Source organism: Notolabrus celidotus, chromosome 14 (assembly GCF_009762535.1).
Source record: "Notolabrus celidotus isolate fNotCel1 chromosome 14, fNotCel1.pri, whole genome shotgun sequence".
Classification (NCBI taxonomy): Eukaryota; Metazoa; Chordata; class Actinopteri; order Labriformes; family Labridae; genus Notolabrus; species Notolabrus celidotus.
Window position 1 is genome coordinate 10349774 of NC_048285.1, and position 6558 is coordinate 10356331.

At 38.9% G+C, this 6558-nt stretch overlaps 1 protein-coding gene across 1 annotated transcript in view; it reads left to right on the forward strand.

Annotated features, from left to right (window-relative positions):
• rap1gap2a (RAP1 GTPase activating protein 2a) overlaps positions 1–6558 on the forward strand; it is a 40295-nt gene that overhangs the window by 8265 nt on the left and 25472 nt on the right. The window lies entirely within an intron of this gene.

Sequence of the window (6558 nt, forward strand, 5' to 3'; positions counted from 1 at the left end):
AACCAGTTAGGTCACAGTAGGTCTCAAAAATGGATCCCAATAATTGGTTGCAGTAATGTTTATTATGGTTGTATTTTGTGCTTAAAGACTTAATTTCAGGGGTCCATAGTGTTACTCTGTATGAAGGTGATACAAGACTAAGAACATTTTTATCCATTCAGACAAACCTGCATTAGATAACTTTGCACTACTAACTTTATTTGTGGTGTTCATACTTTCTATATGTGTTTTTATATTTATTATATTAATCTATATTACATTTTTTCCCCATTGTGTCGTCTTTGCCATCTTCCAGCGGCAAATAGAACCCTTCTCTTTCTGCCAGTTTTTTATTATCTGTCTCTTTTCTATTTCCATCCTCCCTTCTCTGCCTAGTTTTTCTCTCTAGCCTCAATACTCCTGTTTAAACTCTTTTCTGTTATTCTGTCCCTTTAGCTTATTTTGAGTAAGTAGCAGCAGGGGTAGTCCGTGTCAGTCAGTCTTATCTTTGGTTATAAAGGGTGAGATGGTATAGTCACTAGCAACTGTCCAGAGTCCCACCCAAGACAGGAAGACTCACCCAGTTCAGCACCGTAGATTAACAGAGCATTTATAGTTCCTGGATGTTTTTCTTTTTGTTTCACACTGCTGCAGTCCTCTCTCTTTCATCAATGTGTGGCATTCATTCATTCTTTTGCTCTTACTCTCTGACTCCATATCTTTTAGCTCTTCTTTAGGACCTTTTTACTCTGGTGCAGTTATCAGCTAGCCTGAAGAGGTGGAGTTGGCTGAAAAGAGATGTATTCTATGTCATATAAAAGATGATAAACTCCACTTTTTTCTTTTTTTACCTTCTGAATCAAGCCAGTGATTTTGGGTGTGATTGGGCACTGATAAAGATGAAGTACCTGTCCAGAAAGAAGACTGGATTAAGGAGGATTTATCATATTTCCAGTCTTATGACGGAGTACGTGGTGATGCCAGGCAACCACAATTTTCTCTGCAATGCAGCACTGTGCCAAAGCCTTTGTGTGTTTGGAAACCGGCCCTGAAGCCATAATCAGATTAAAACACAAAGTTATTCCAAAGAGCATTGATTTGACACCTTTTGTACCAACCATTACTGTTTTCAATGAGATAAAACTACATTGTGTTTCATTTACATTATGCCATGATGGAGGATGTTTATCTGTATCTATGCACTATACCTAGCTAACAGTACATTTATCAGCACTGCACGTTCAGTCAAATAAAGTGCAGTCAACTGCATAACACACAAACACAGACCAGGGAACAGACCTGATTCAGCCCAGGGCATATATTAGTCTCCCTGCTGTTAGGAATCAATGCCAGGTAAACATCTATCAGAGATTTCTTCCCATCATTAAAACAGCATGACAAAAACAATGCAGACAAAAGCAGTATCATAACCTTTTCTAGCTTTTGCATTCAGTGTTAACAGCATGCATCTATAGTGTCAGTGTCAGTTACAGCAACTGAAGACTGGCGTAACTCAGAGATACACACTCATGGATAACAAATCTGCTTTCTTTAGCAAGAACGAAATCACACACATACTCTGTCTTTCCCGATGTGGGACTATTTGCTTTCAGAGGTCAGACGTTAACTCATGTCCTTTAGGTATAACAGAGATTAATTACAGCAGTAATTGACAGAGGAAAGGAGGGCAGAGGTCATCCGTGGAGATAAAAGTAATTAGCACTATAGTTTGAAATTTAGGGGGAAAAACAATGGGAGAAATGAGAGTTATGTTTTGTAAATTATTAAACAGAGATTTTTTTGTCATAATCCATCTGGCTTGTTGTAGAAAGAATGATACTGTTGTTCTGTTAATTAATCCTACATTTGACATACTTTATAATAAGAGCAGGTCTAAATTGTACTCTCTTTTATATCATCTCCAGTGATCCAACTTTAATCCATCTTGAGCAAAGCACTTGGCAACATTTAAACTTTCCATGTAACAGGCAGACACATTGCAGCATTTTGGACCAAGCTGAAAGTCTTTTGAGACTTATTTGAGGAGCCTGATAAAAGGGAAAAGCTTAATCCAACCAGTTTTTGGGATGATGCGGAGATGAAAAAAGAAACAGTCTTTTCAATGTGTTTTATGCAGGAGTTGAAGAATCCATCCTGTAGAAAACAACAACTCCCTGATTCCTGATAGTGGTGTTGGATGCTTGGCTGATGCCATCTGGCTCGGTAGCAAATATAACCATGTATATTTCGTAGTGTATGTGTTTACGTGTGTAAACATGTCTACATGTGCAAAGATATGCATATATGTGACAGAACATTGCGACCAAAATAGCATCCAAAGTGTTCAAAACCCTGGCTATATAGATTTGCAGTCATGTATTTAAGTGTCCTTTTGTATTGAACACCCAATTGTATCCTCCTGAATCTTCTTCATAAATTCCTGCACTTAGGCTGAGATGTTGAACGTGTGGATGGGTTTTTTTATGTGTTACCAGCAGTCCTGTTGGGTGACTCACTCTGTGTCTGATCCCTCGGTTGGGGAGTTCTTGACAGGTCAGGTCAGATTTTTTCCTCAGTTGGTGTATTCCTGTTGCCAAGTCTGAACAGAGCCTTACTTGCTGTTTTTTTTTAGCAGCCATGACTGCCTGCTTGTCCTTGCAGTTGAAAACTTCATTATAAGGGTATTCAGTGATGCCTTGGTGTCCCTCATCAGTCGGGTTGGTGTGCCCTCTGAACAACGACTAAAGACTATAGAGTTGCAGTGTCCAGTAATCCTGGAATTATTTTTTCAGAACAAGATAGTGCATTAATTCTCTACCTGGTCACCTCTGACAGTCATTTACTCATCTCGGGTTGTTCACTCATGATCTGGTATTCAAGTCCAAGAGCTTGTCCTACATGTAGAATTTTATTTTTAGACTCCATAGTTGGGGCTCTTGTAATTTGGCGCTTGAAATATGTTTCTCGCCCTACAAGACTTGTTCAGTACAATCACTCATTGCCTTTCTTATGTCTTCTACTGCAGCCTTATTACATGGAATCATGATAACTTCACAGAGACTATAGTAGCCAATAAACTACCATAACCAGAAGCCCTGTATGATTTGTTATTAGAAAATATAGTTGAAGCAAATTTGACCTACAATTAAAACAAACTGAGTCCATTTAATATGAAAAGTTTGAATCAAAACTCAAAACCTGTTATAGATATTTAAAAAAACGAAATTCTGTTCTGTATTTCTTCTAAAATGTTTGAAGAGGATGATCTTTGTGTTTTTTCCTACAACAAAACCTTCCTCCACAGAGACGCACTAGTTCAAAGTCCACAGTTTCTTTCCCTCTGTCAGAAGGAACCTTAAATGAAAAGCATGTCTGCTTTCTTTCCTCTAAACTTGGCAGGTCTTCCACAAACCATTTCGTGCACACATGTATATATTTGAAGTAGTGATGTCTCTCTCAGAGACAAACTGCCCTGCTACTCCGTATCACCCCCTTACTATCTGTCTGCCTGTTCCTCTCTCTGTTATTGATAGTAAAAGTGGACCAAGTTTTCTGGCCTGACAGTCTTATCTCCTGCCTGCTGTCAGCTTTGTATTGGTTCATATCAGTAACAGAGAGGGTGGAGAGCCTGGCGGTCCCATGGGACGCATCCTTGGACTCTGTGGGCGGCTGTGGCTCAGTGGTCGGTGGTCACTGAGTTGGCGGTCTTTCGATCAGAAGGTTGGTGGTTTGATCCTAGCTCCAAAGTGTCATGGGGCAAGACACTGAACCCTCAATTGCTCATGGCCACAAAGTCAGCGGTTAGTGAATGTGTATCAATGGGATTAAATATTATATGATAGCAGCCTCTGCTGTCAGTGTTTGAATGCAGTGTGAATGGGTGCATGTGATGTGTAATTGAGCGGTTCAAAAGACGAGGAAATCGCTCTATAAGTATAAGTCCATTTACCATTTACTCAGACTAGAGCTGCCTGATGATCACTGCACTCTTGACCTCTCCACATATTTACACGTGTTGAATACCTGTGCTCCTCTATTGTACTGCTGACTGACTCACATCCTTTTGTAACATCTATATGTTTAGCAGACTTTACATCTTTTATGAAAGAAAGAATCGTAGCAGACTGTACAGGGGGAAATCTTCAAAAGGAAAAAACGACAATAATTCACGTAATAACATTCACAGAGTATCGACACTGTGAATGATATCCGATTTAATGAGTTTACATTATTCATACCATTACACCACAACTATTTTCTTTGTAACATGGAGAACGGCTTATCTACATTCTTGAAATTCTTCTGGCTTACTCATCTACATCAAACTTAAGTGACAGCCTTTCTTATGTCTTCAGTGAGATATATTGATACTTTTACTTGATTAACTTCATTTAAAGCAACAAGCATCACCTGCCTCCTGTAACATCAGCCCAAACAGCTTGTTAGAGCTGTACATGTCATGTCTTATCTACATATTACAGATGATTGTGATGGATGTCATGGTTCTTTATACTCTGTCTACTTCAGTAACATCAGTGTTGATTGACCCCATCCTCCCCTTGTACGCCGTCTTCGGTGTTCTGCCCTCAATGCTCTCCATCTCTTCACAAGTCTTGTCTTTCTCCCTTTCTCTGTCTCCAATTACTTTTCTATTAACTCTATTAGAGAAACCATCAGTTGTGTAATTGGCCAATTGGCATGAGGATCAGGCTCCTTATTGAGTTTCATAACAAATGTGAAGCACAACTGGAAACAGGCTCGAGTAGTTAGCCCCTTGGAGAGTGGCTCCATATCTGAGACCAGCAGTTCATCCTCTCCTTGACCTTTCTTTGTTTTCCCTCTGTTCTTTATTTTTATCCTCCCTCACACCATCACCCTGATTTCCTGTTTTCATTCTCTAATCTCCTCTTCCTGTATCAGTCTATCATGTGGCAGTGTGTAATGGTGTTGTTCACTTTTTCTCTCTTTCTCACACATTCTCTCTCTGAATCTGAGCTCGGGCCTGATGTCGTGCTGCCATAGTCATGTCCAAAGAGAGAAATCAATACATGAAATTACAGAGATGTGCTAAAATCTTTACATTCATTTGTCCACACACACTAACACTAACACACACAGTTTTTGGTACCAGAGAATAAATGAACACATTTTTCAGAGATGGCTTCACTGTTTTTGGCTGAGTGCCCATTCAAAGAAAGCTGACCAGAGCCCCACAGCTGCAGCATGTTCCCTCACAGCCAGCATTTACCAGAAATTGAAATAACGTAATTGTGAGTCAGCCAATGCCCTTGGCTTTCTTTGAAAATTTCTGCCATGTATTGTTTGTGCTTCCTTAGGGCCAGTGGTTTGAGTTAAACCCAGGAGCATCTTCTCCACCACAAATGAAGGAATCATAACATGATCCTACTCTACTTTAAAGTTCTTATGTAGTGTAATGTCCATCTCTATTTTGCCCCATACCTTTGTTACCCTACCCCGGATGGTATCATATAATTCAGTGAAATCTGGAGACAACAGGAAGTATCTTAGAATTTAAAAAGTGGCTTAAAGTGCAAGATTTTTAATATGATTGCCTGGAAATGCTAAGAAAACGTACATTGTAATCCCAAATACATCTTAATATGGCACATATTTTTATGATTCATTTTCAGAATCCTTAAAGATCTATCTAAATGAAAAGTATACCATCAGCTGCTTGGTTCTAAAAAGTTTGTTTCCTTTTAACAAATTCTGCGTCTATTCCTCAATTTAAATACATGGCAATTCATAGTGTATGTGTTGCTAGCTAGACATATTTGTATTAATGAGGCCGTAACATCACATTCTCATAAAAAACTATTATTACATGTTATTTACATTACTTTGAGAGTAGTGTGACCTAATCAGCCTGTAGGCAGAGGTGACGTCATCAGTCATTGTATTTGTGGAGAAGATATTTGCGGTTTGCAATTGCCCGATGGTCTTTTTGAAAGATAGTAAAAAAAAACACACTGCATAAAGTTGCCAAACAGAAGACCGAGTCTGTTTCATGGGTGCAACATATGCAAAAGTTGAAACCAAACCTCACAGTAAATTTGTCTGAACATGTGCTAAAACACTGAATCTCTAGCTGGTGTGCACATATAAACACAGGATGGATGACTTTCTGTACAAAGAATAAAAATAAATCAATCGATTGCCAATTATATTCAAACAAAATAGATTAAGTACAGGAGCTAACATAAATCATTCATACATCCATTAGGCTGAATTAGAATCCTACTCCTATTGTTCCTGTTGAACAAACAAATAAATACATGATATATAAATGAACACGTTTCTCCTCTAAATTTAGGTGATAGATTTACTTACGAACTTCTATCTGTTCTTTATTATTTTAAATGTATTTTGGGGGCTTTGTGAAAGGACAGCTTGAGAGAGAAATGAAATTAGGGCCGAAAGGAAATCTGGGACGAAAGAGTGGCCGATGGTAGGCACCAAATCATGTTGGGACCCAGACTCAATCCTGCAACCAGTGCAATCAGGACTAAAGCCTTTGTGCATGTGGAACCTGCTCCACAAGCTGAACTCAACTAGCAC